At 44.6% G+C, this 10,737-nt stretch overlaps 1 protein-coding gene and 1 long non-coding RNA gene across 9 annotated transcripts in view; one reads left to right on the top strand and one right to left on the bottom strand.

Annotated features, from left to right (window-relative positions):
- Positions 1–193: 193 nt before the first annotated feature.
- Positions 194–5,896, bottom strand: LOC129658167 (uncharacterized). The gene is made up of 3 exons (XR_008717300.1): positions 5,775–5,896; positions 2,895–2,978; positions 194–321 (listed from the first exon to the last, which is right to left on the bottom strand). It is a non-coding gene; the product is annotated as an uncharacterized LOC129658167 (long non-coding RNA).
- Positions 5,897–6,127: 231 nt separating this feature from the next.
- ADD1 (adducin 1) overlaps positions 6,128–10,737 on the top strand; it is a 90,836-nt gene continuing 86,226 nt past the window's right edge. For all 8 annotated transcript variants that reach the window (XM_055589244.1, XM_055589243.1, XM_055589242.1 and 5 more), the window contains exon 1: positions 6,128–6,270. The gene's annotated coding sequence lies outside the window, so the exon portion shown is untranslated. The remainder of the gene's footprint in view (positions 6,271–10,737) is intronic.

Below are 10,737 nucleotides of genomic sequence, written 5' to 3'. Positions count from 1 at the left end.
TGCATTCAGAAAAGAGAACCACACACAGATGTACAGCGTAGCATTGCTACGAGGGGGACCGGCCCCCGGTGCCCTCCCCAGCTCAGCGCCACCCCTCCCGTCTCCCCTGGCTGTGGGGGGCTCCTGCTTTACTATGAAGCCTGCATCTGTCTCTGTGCTTTCCTGTTTGTGCACCTACGTGAGTGGAGTCATACCCATGCAAGTTTTGGCATCTGGCTTCTGCATGTCGTGTCTTCCAGGTTTATCCAGGTTGCTGTGCATAGGTGTAGTTTCTTGCAGAAAACTTCTGTTGATGGTATCGTAGTTCATGGATCCGTTTTCCTGTGGATGGACGTTTGGTTTGCGGTTTGGGAGAATCGCAGATAGCGCCGCTAGCAACAGTCGTATGTGCTTCTGACCCACGTGCACACGCTTCTAGGCTGTGTACTCAGGACTCCTGCGTTCTAGGGCATCAGGGCCTTCCACTGTGTCCCAAGAATTCTGCGGTAAAAGATCTGTGGTTCCACATCCTTGTTAACACTCGGAATTGTCAGACTTTTCTACATCTCTGCCAATCTGGTGGCTGTATAATTATGGCTTTAATTTGCGTTTAGCTAGTTACTACTGGACTTCCCTGGTGGCTCAGATGGTAAAACATCTGCCTACATTGTGGGAGACCTGGGTTCAATCCCTGGGTCGGGAAGATCTCCTGGAGAAGGAAATGGCAACCGACTCCAGTACTCTTGCTTGGAAAATCCCATGAACGGAGGAGCCTGGTAGGCTACAGTCCATGGGGTCGCAAAGAGTTGGACACGACTGAGTGACTTGACTCACTCATTGGACGTGAGCTTGAGCAAACTCTGGGAGATAGTGAAGGACGGGGAAGCTTGGCGTGCTACAGTTCATGGGGTTGCAAAGAATCTGATACGACTTAGTGACTAAACAATTACTGATGAGGCTGAGCACATTTTCACATATATATTAGCCATTTTGATTTTGTCTCCTGAGAAGTGTCTATTCAACTCTCCTGCCCATTTTCCTGTTTGTCTTTTTCTATTAATCTATAATAATTCTTTATATAGCCTCGATACTGTCAGTAACACATGTCATGTATATCTTTCCAACTCTATAATTGTTTTTTGGACGGAGCATGGGGTAAGGATTCACTTTCCTACCTCCCCACAGAGGGCTTCCCCACCTTTCCCTGTGTTGTTTACGTATAGTCTGTCCCTTCCCCAGGCATCTGCAAACCCCTCGCCATCTATCTGTACACGTGTAGGTCTGTGACTGGCCTCTGTTCTGTTCCGTTTGTCTGTTTCTGTGCCAATGCTGGATAGCATCACTGACTTGATGGACGTGAGTCTGAGTGAACTCCAGGAGTTGGTGATGGACAGGGAGGCCTGGCGTGCTGCAATTCATGGGGTCGCAAAGAGTCGGACATGACTGTGCGACTGAACTGAACTGATGCCAATACCAGGCTGTCTTAATTACTGTTGTTTAGTTAGTTCTGTTGGGCTTCCTTGGTGGCTCAGTGGTAAAGAAGCTGTCTGCCAATGTGGGAGATGCGGGTTTGATCCCTGGGTCCAGAATATCCCCTGGAGAAGGAAATGGCGACTCACTCCAGTATTCTTGCCTGGGAAATCCCATGGACAGAGGAGACTAGTGGGCTGGAGTTTATGGGATCACAAGAGTCAGACACAACCCGTCAGCTAAACAACAACAACAGTTAGTCCTCATGTCTGGTAAAGTAAGTCCATATTTTTCTTTGAATGTGTCTTGGCTGTTCTAGCTCTTAGTGTTTTCATGTAAGTTTTTTCTCCCATGTTTAAGTTTTAAAATCATCTAGTCAGTTCCATTAATGACAACTCAGTTGGTGTTTTGACTGGGAGTTCATTACAGCTGTCAATCAACTGGTGGACATTTGAAATCATTGATTCTTCTGATTCATGAACGTGGGTCTCTCCATTTGGGTCTGTCTGTAAGGTTTACCGATGGGATTTTTATAATTTGTCCTTTGGGGTCTCGCTTAGCTTTTGGGAGGTTTGATTCATAGGTGTTTCGTATTCCCTTTATCGTATATGGTTTTAATTCTTTGTTATGTGACGGTGGCATATAGGACACACTTTGTCTTAACTGCAGCAATTTGTCCATTTGTGTTTCATGTAATTAAATCTGTTGTCGTATTGTTCCATCTGTGCGGGTCTTTTTCTTTTTCTCTTGTTTTTTCTTGCTTTTGGATTGAGCAACCTTTTTTTTTTCTTTTCAAGCATGCCACTTTCCCTCTTCTAGTTTGAAAGTTATATAGTCTATTTCTGTTCTTAACTAAGTTTAGAGCAGTCAGTACTTTTACTGTCCTGCTCAACACAAGGAGTACAGATGACTTTTTTGGTTGTACTCTGTGGCATGCAAGATGTTAGTTCCCTGACCAGGGATCGAACTCATGCCGCCTACGGTGGAAGCTTGGAATACTAACCACTGGCCTGCCAGAGAACTGCCTTCAGGTGGCTTATTTCATTGATCTCATTGTTTGATATTGATATTCATTGTTGTTTGTGTCTAATATTGTATTTTTATTTTTTTAAGCTCCTACATAGAGGCTTCCCTGATACCTCAGTTGGTAAAGAATCTGCCTGCAATGTGGGAGACCTGGGTTCGATTCCTGGGTTGGAAAGATCCCCTGGAGAAGGGAAAGACTGCCCATGCCAGTATTCTGGCCTGGAGAATTTCATGGACTGTACAGTCCATGGGTTTGCAAAGAGTTGGACACGAGTGAGCGATTTTCACTCGCAAGACAGTATCACTCACAAGATACACAATACCTCCCTTATTCTTTTTTTTCTGGAAAAGGGAAGTGTACTTTAATAGCATTTAAACTTTTTATGATGATAAAATGTACGTAAGTTTACCATTTTTACCATTTAAAGCGTACAGTTCCGTGGCATTCAGTACATTCACGTTGTGAATCGTCACCACCATCCATCCACTGAACTCTCTTCATCCTGTAAGACAGAAGCTCTCTATGTGTTAAATAGGAACTCCCCATTTCCCCCTCCTCCCTTCCCATTCCCCCCATTTCCCCTTCCAGTGTTGCCCCTGGCAACACTGTCTGCTTTCTGTCTTATGAATTTGACTACTCAAGTCCCGCACTCCAGTATTCTGGCCTAGAGAATTCCACGGGCTGTATACTCCATGGGGTCGCAGAGTTGGACGTGACTGACTTTCACTGGCCGCTGGCAAGGCCCTCATACAAGTGGAATCATAATTTGTGTTTTTGTGACTGACTTGTTTCACTTAGCATTATGTCTTTTAAGATTCATATTGTAGCCGATGGCAGAATTTCCTTTTTAAGGCTGAATATTATTCCATTGTATGGACAGACCACATATTGTTTATCAGTCTATCAAAGACAGTTAAGTTGCTTCCTCCTTTTGTTTATGGTTAATAATACTGCTGTGAACATGCATGTACAAATGTTAGTCTCATATATACCACGAAGTGGAATTGCTATGGCATATGGTAATTCCTTAACTTTTTGAAGAACCACCACACCATTTTCCCCACTGATTGCATCATTTTACATTTCCACCAGCAACGCACAAGCGTTCCAATTTCTCCACTCCTTGTCAATACTTATTTTCTTTTTTTTTAAAATAAAATGGCAATCCTAATGGATGTTAAATGGTATCTCATGGTGGTTTTGATTTGCAATTTTTTAATGCTTAATGATGTTGCGCATCTTTTCATGTGCTTATTGGCCATCTATATATCTTTGGAGAAATGTCTATTCAAGTCTTTTGCCCATTCCTTAATTGGGTTGTATACTTTTTTGGTGTTAACGTGTAGATAGTGTTTCTTATATGCAGTTTTCTTAAGATTGGGTTCTTCAGAAGCAAAACTTGAAGAGGAATCTTGTGCAAGTGATTTATTGAGGGAATGTTCTCAGGATAAGCTGAATGGGGGAATTAGGATAGTGCAAAGGGAAGAACAAGGGGAAGAGGTGGTTCAGCTGGAGGGTAGCTTTAACCTGGACCTAAGGGAATCTGGACCCGCTCCAGTGCTCCTGCCTGGAGAATCCCAGGGACGGGGGAGCCTGGTGGGCTGCCGTTTATGGGGTCGCACAGAGTTGGACACGACTGAAGTGACTTAGCAGCAGCAGCAGCAGCAGCAAGGGAATCTGGAGTATGACTGTTCTACCTAGTTGGTTTTGCTTTGAAGGGACCAGCCTTTTGTACCCCAGGTCAGCCAGGTATTGTCCAGGTAGGGAGATAACCTCCTGGGGGAGGCAGCACTCTGGAGAAAGGGGGTCCGTGGCAACTAGCAGCTCACACTCACAGCACCTGGAGAGCAGACCACTTGTAGCACCCACCCAGAACAGGGATGTGCGCTGGGCACCAGTGGCGACTAAGTCCACCCCTTGAAGGGCTCAGATCCACTTAATGTTTCTCACATTCAGTTCAGTCCATTGAGACATGGACTCTTCAGTGTTTTCACTGGTCCACGTACCTGGGAGAACTTCCGGACGATGGATAGAGGGATAAACTGTGTGGCCCCCACTGCTGCAGTTGGCCTCAAAGCCACACTGATACTCCCTTTCCCACCACGCATTCCAGACTGTTCTTCTCAACTCACCCTCTGGCTCTGGGAGTCTGAGTCCCTGTGCTTATCAGGCCATGTTGCTGCGTCTCACCTTATACTTTTCACCTTTGTTTGACCTGGGTCTTTTTCATATCTTCTGTGTCACCACTTAACGTGCTCAGTGGTCATCTACTCCCCTCCCTTCAGCAAGCCCCCACTGACATCTCCTATGGGCCAGGCTCTTTTGTTGGGTGAAAGGGAAACAAAGTGAGTGATGCAGAATTGTGAGTCTTGTCTTGAGACAAGTCCGCATCCAGGAGATCAGAGGTCGCTGTCTCTTATCCACGGAGAGTGTCCTTGACCCTTCTGCAGACCAGGCCAAGGAGGACCCTGCTGGGAGGGCAGGCCTGGATTCCACACTATTCCTTCACTGCCCAGCTCTGGGCCTCAACTTTCTATGGGTATAAAGGGAGCTGGCCCATATGGCTCCTGCGTCTTCTGGGGACTCCTATGAGACCAACAGGAGGGGCAGTGTGGGGAGGCGCCTCCAGGTCACTGGCAGATGGCCTGGTCTCACCGATGCCCTGGTTCTGCGAAGGTCCCTGGTGCTCTCGCTCATCCAGCATCAGCACGCCAGGCTCCGGGCATCAGGCAGCGGCCGCATCGACGGAGCCTTATCAGGATCCACAGGTCTCACTGTCTTGGCCCCACCCTGGCTGCCAGCCCGGCCCCAAACTCTGGGCACAGGAGCACAGACTGGGCACAGGGGCAGAGTCCGTCCACTGGAAGAGTGGGTGAGTCGGGCAGGGAGAGGCCTGGGGCCTTAGGCCGAGAAGGGCCTGGAACGGATCCTTTGGAGCGAGCTCCTGCGCTTCCTGCAAACCTGCCCTCCAAGAGCCTAAGTGAAGTGAAGTCACTTCAGTCGTGTCCGACTCTGTGCGACCCCATAGACGGCAGCCCAACAGGCTGCCCCGTCCCTGGGATTCTCCAGGCAAGAACACTGGAGTGGGTTGCCATTTCCTCCTCCAATGCATGAAAGTGAAAAGTGAAAGTGAAGTCGCTCAGTCGTGTCCGACTCTCCGCGACCCCATGGACTACAGCCTTCCAGGTTCCTCCATCCATGGGATTTTCCAGGCAAGAGTACTGGAGTGGGGTGCCATTGCCTTCTCCGTCCAAGAGCCTGACCAACGACAAATGAATGAGGCTTCCAAGAGCCTCACCATCGACAATGAATGAGTGGCCGAGCGGCTTCGGGTGAGCGGGCGCCGCCGGCACGCCGGCCCGACCTGTCTCAGCGACGAGGCATGTGGGCCTGCGAGCGACCGTCCCCACGCGCTGGACCCCGCCCGGTCCAGGCCGGGGCTGGGCGGCCGAAGACCGACTCTGCCAACAGGCGGCAACCCCGCCCGCGCAGGCCCCGCCCCGCGGCGCCGCCCGCGCCCAGCCAATAGCAGCACGGGTTGCTGGGAGGTGCGGCAAGGGCTGGGCCTATGGGGTGGCGCGTTGATGGGCTGCGGCGCCGCAGGCCGCACCCAGCTCGGGCGGCTGGGGCTGTGAGGAGGGCTGAGGGGGCGGGAGGCCGGGCGGGCCGGGGCTGCGGGACGGGGTTCGCGCGGCGGACAGGGGGCGGAGCCGGAGCCGGAGTCGCCGGAGCGGACAGGCGGCTGTCGCACTGGGACCTAGGAGCCTTCGCGCTGCCCGCCATTCGCCTCTGAGGTGAGGCTGGTGCGCAGCGCGGCGGCGGGCTCGGGGCTGCAGGCAGAGCGGCGGGCCTTCGGCTGCGGCACGGAGGGCGGGGGCCGCCTTGGGAGGGGTCCCCGCCTTTCGGCCGTCGGCCTTGAAGGGCGGAGGCGGGGTGGGGGGTGCCTATATCCTGCAGACCCTTGGCCCCAGGGGCTGGTCTGTGGAGACGGCTGGACAGCTTGTCGGTGGGCTGGGTGGTGGGCTTCGGGGGTCCCTGTGGAGAAGGAGGGCGCGGGCTGGACGGGGGCCCGGCCCGTGGCCCCGCGGTGCCAACGGCTCCAGGGTTCGTGCACAGACGCAGGCAGACGCGGGCATCCGGATCCTGCCAGCCGTCTGCTCTTTTTTTTAAAGAAAACAACAGCTTCTGCCGTGAGAGAGAAGCCACATCTGCCTGCGGACGGTAATAGGGCTGTCCTGCAACTTGATTAGGGAAGGGGCTATTGCTCCTCGCCCTCTCTTTCCTTTCTTTTTCGTCTCGGGGAGTGTCAGAGGGTCTCTTGCCTGTTAACCGTTGTATTTTTGCTCGAGTAATTCATGGTCAGGAGATGTCGTAAGCTTTTGCGTTCACTTCATGCATTCTTACCTTAAAATAAGTATTTTTTTGGTTAACCTGAAACTGCCAGCAGTGGTGTGACCATATGATTTTATGCCCAAGTGACAGAAAGCAATTTGTCATATCCGCACGGGCCAAAAACATAGCTGAGCGTTGTATGCAATGCTGCTCGTAAGTTAGAGAAGGATTTTTTTTTTTTTGCGGGTGAAAAATGTTACTTCTTAATGATAGGAAATAAGCTGTTGAAAGGTCTACTCTGTCGTCTTAAACACATCAGTGAAGGCGCCCAGTGAAGTTGGAGTCGATGAGCGCCAGAGAGGGGAGGGCACCCCAGGCAAAGATGAATTGTATGAGGGTGGGATTGTACAGCTGGGGTCTTTAGTTAGCGGGCAAGTGCCAGCCCACGTGTAAATTAGTTATTTAAATCCAGAATCTTGGTATTCTGATTGTGGGTTACACTAGAATGGTAAAGTTGTTTTTTAAGGAAGTGAATGGTTTTGGCAGTCCCAACTGTTTTTCAGAGTTTTGATGTGGTTTACAGCAGGACAAATTACTTGTGTGGTTTCAGTTACAGAGGCTTACCGAAAGACATGAATCTAAATTCTACCCAGTCTTCAAAAGGTGGGATAGTTTCCTCTCTAAAATATAATTTATACAGCTAGCCATTTTTTTTCCTTTAACTCTTTGATGTTGTCTGATACTGGTAAGGTTTTGTTTGGTATTCACTTGTTACTGATTTTGCTATAAAAGGTGTTTCTTTAGATGATTATTAGTCTTTAGTTCTTTCAAGTTGTCCTTGTATTGAATCAGTAAATACTGAAGTGCTTTAAAAGATACTTTAAAAAAATTAAAAAAAATAATCAGATATCCAACCGGTTTAACATTTTCTTGATTGTCATAATTTTTAACAGTTTGAGAGCTAATATTAAAAAGACATTTTTATTATGTGAAACTTAGAGATTAAATTGAACCTTTTATTTATTTTTACATGTTTAATTCTTCCCATGTAGAGAGACTAGTATAATAAACCTCTCTACCCTCATCTAGCTTCAGTAGTTACTTTACTTATGGCTAGTTTTGCTTTACCTGTATCCTCATACTCAAGATGTCATATGATTTTAGCTGTTAAATATTTCTGTATGAATATTTTCTTGATTTTTAACAGTTTGAATCAGGATCCAAATGCGTACGTTGTGATATGTTTTAATCTATAGGCTCCCCCTCCATCTTTTGTTGTCGCTTGTGATTTATTTGTTGTTGAAATTGTTGGTTTGTCCTGTGGAATTACTCACAGTCTGGATTTTATTCTGTTTTGTAGTTTATCTACATAGTATTTGCTGTAAACGTAATGTAATTTAGTTAGAGCTAAAGGCATTATCAGATTCAGGTTTGATTTATTTTTGGCAAGAAGACTTTATAGGTTAGTAGCAGATAAGGATTAGTAGTCTTTTAAATTGAAGTATAGATGATTTATAGTGTTTGAGGTATATATATCATGTGTAATCAAATACATATTCTCTTCAGCTTCTTTCCATTATAAGTTATTAAAAGATATTGAATATAGTTCCTTGTGCTGTATGGTAGGTACTTTTAAATCTATTTTTTATATAGTAATGTGTATCTGTTAATCCCAAATCTCCAATTTATTCTGCCCCCTCTTTCCCCTTTGGCAGCTATAAATTTGTTTAGTCTGTGAGTCTGTTTCTGTTTCGTAAATAAGTTCATTTGTATAATTTTTTAGATTTCGCTGAAGTGATATCATACGATGTCTTTCCTTGTCTTGCTGCACTTAGTATGATAATCTTTAGGTCAATCAGTGTTGCTGCAAGTAGTCTTTCTTCATGTTTGGATCCCTTAATGCTCAATGTTTAGAGTTATTCTTTCATTAGGTATTAAAAATGTTGATATTTTAATTATATAACTTCATCATTTATTAGCTGGAATATTTCTATAAAGAGCAATTTCCCTTCCTTCGTTATTTGGTTACCTTGAATTGTAACTCTCTTAGGAAAGGCAAGATAAATGCTAAAGCCTGCTACATTTTATATTAGTTTTCAAAATAATGAGTTGGCATCCTCTGAAAGTAGCCAGTGAGTTGTGTATATGTATTTGTGTCATTGTGAATTCATGGATTTAAACGTATTTATATGGTTCAGTTCATCGTAGATCCTTATTGAGACTCAAATTGTTCCATCATTGTGTAATAGAAATCTGTTCAAATTGGCTCCTAAATCCTTTAGACACAAGTCTTTGATTGCTCTTTTTTCTGGTATGACAAACCACACCAGGCTCATGTTGTACATTTTTTGTCCCAGCCCTGGAATCATCATTTCTCCAAGTGGGCTTGATTTTTTTTAATGAATAAATAATATTTAGTAATTACAGTCTGTGCCATGGAGTTGTTTATTGCTGCTAAGTTGATCATTATTTCTAGGTCTTTTCAGTGCACACATGGCGGATTACTGACACTTTTAGTTGTAAAGCAAGATGACAGAATTCTGTTTAACCTTTTTAATCTTATATGTGTCTCTTTTTTCTTCTAAGACAAACGTCTTGACTCTAATTACTCATTGTTTTATCCTACACTGTATTTCAGTATCAGAAGAATAATATGAACACTACCACCAACTAATAAAAGGTGTTTAAGAGGGTTTTTTGTATTCTTATTTGGAATACGTAGTCAGTCAAATTATTGTGTTTTAAAGTTGTTTAGAGTAGTTACTGCATGATTTTGCTACCACTGGATGTGTAGTGTTCTTTTGTTTTTTATTTTGTATTCAATGTTTAGGAATTGCTTTTTCTTTTTTTTTTTTCAAATTGAAGAAATATGTAAGTTACAGGTATACAGTATAGTGATAAATAATTTTTAAATTATTATTTAATAATTGTTGGAGTATTGGTTATATACCATTTATAGTTATTATAAAATACTGGCTAAGGAATTGCTTTTTGTCTTCTTTTGAGGTTCCATGTATAAGTGGAATCATGTGGTATTTGTCTTTCTGTCTGACCTAATTTTACTTATAGTGTTCTCAGGGTTCATGCATGTTATAGAAAGTATCAGAATTTTCTTCTTTTTTAAGGCTGAATAACATTCCATTGTATGTTAATACCACACTTGTTTATTCATTCATCCCTCTGCAAATATTTGTTTTGCTTCCACAAATCAGCAGTTGTGAATGCTGCTGCTATGAACATGAATGTACGAATGCCTCCTTGAGACCCTGCTTTCAGTTCTTTGCGTCATGTACTCAGGAATGGAATTGCTGGATCAGATGGTAATTCTGTTTAAAAAATTTTGAGTAACCATTGTACTGTTTTCCACAATGGCTGTACCATTTTATTGATATATTCCCACCAGTAGAGCAAAAGGACTCCAATTTTTTCACATCCTTGGGAACATTTGTTTCCTTTTTTTTGATAGTAGCCACGGTGGTCATCCTAATGGATATGAGGTGGTATCTTGTAGTTTTGATTTGCGCTTCCCTAATGCCATCAGGCTTTTTTCCCCACTTAACATGTGGCATCTGTGCCAGACTCTAGTGTAGACATATTTCTCATTCCTTTCAGTTGCATTGTGCTCCTGTATATGGTTGTGCCATACTTATTCAGGAAGATATGACTGCTTTTTAATGAATGTTCTTGTCAATTAATGGCTATTTTTTTCACTTATACTGTAACTTGGTGAAATTTTTCTGATGCATTTAAAGTGATCAGAATGGTAAGAAGTACTTCACAATGAATTCTGTTCTGTTGAGAAGACTTCAGCCTTTTCTCATGTGGTAGTTAGCCAATACTGATGTTAAAATATTTCACTTTTACTTTTTTTTTTTTTGCTTTTTTAATAGTAGCTATTTCAGTCCCTCAACTGCAATAATACAGTTTGG

The sequence above is a fragment of the Bubalus kerabau genome, chromosome 7 (assembly GCF_029407905.1).
Source record: "Bubalus kerabau isolate K-KA32 ecotype Philippines breed swamp buffalo chromosome 7, PCC_UOA_SB_1v2, whole genome shotgun sequence".
Taxonomy (NCBI): domain Eukaryota; kingdom Metazoa; phylum Chordata; class Mammalia; order Artiodactyla; family Bovidae; genus Bubalus; species Bubalus kerabau.
The sequence above is the reverse complement of the archived record's forward strand: the minus strand, read 5'-3'. Positions and strand labels throughout refer to the sequence as shown.